The following is a 754-nucleotide window of genomic DNA, read 5'->3' as shown; positions in this document are numbered from 1 at the left end:
GGGTCGCAGCATTAAGTTTTCTATAGTCTATGCACATGCGATGTCCCGTAACTGTCCTAGTAGGAATCAACTCATCCTTATCATTCTTAACCACTGTAATTCCACCTTTCTTAGGGACTACATGAACTGGACTAATCCAGGAACTATCAGAAATAGCATAAATTACACCCGCATCTAGAAGTTTCATTATCTCTTTCTTAACAACATCCTTTAGATTCGGGTTCAACCTCCTCTGATGTTCTACCGAAGTCATTGATTCATCTTCTAGATGTATCCTATGCATGCAAAGATCTGGTGAGATTCCTGGGATGTCATCTAGTGAATACCCTAGAGCATTTCTATACTTCCTAAGTTCACAAAGGAGCAAAGCGGTCTCTACATTGTTTAGTTCAGAGTTCACTATCACGGGGTATGTAGAGTTACGACCTAGGAACGCGTACCTTAGCCCGGCTGGAAGTGGTTTTAGCTCTACCTTTGGAGCTCTTAACTCGCTCCAAGGACCGTCCGCTGACTTTTCCGGAGCATGTGCTCCGGAATCCGGAGCAGGTGCTCCCTCGGCGGATTCCTCCCCTGATTGGTTCTCATCGTCTAGGCTGGCGTAAGCTACCAGTTGCTGGAACCGTGTACCTGCATCCAAAATGCGTGTAAAACCATCAGCTTCTTCATTCAAGAATCCATACTTACCCTCTGCCTTTGTCAAGGCAACATCCAATGGGTCGAGAGTGAGAACTTCATCGGTAACCTCATGTGCAAC

This window comes from Camelina sativa, chromosome 6, assembly GCF_000633955.1.
Source record: "Camelina sativa cultivar DH55 chromosome 6, Cs, whole genome shotgun sequence".
Taxonomy (NCBI): Eukaryota; Viridiplantae; Streptophyta; class Magnoliopsida; order Brassicales; family Brassicaceae; genus Camelina; species Camelina sativa.
Note: the sequence above shows the minus strand (reverse complement) of the source record.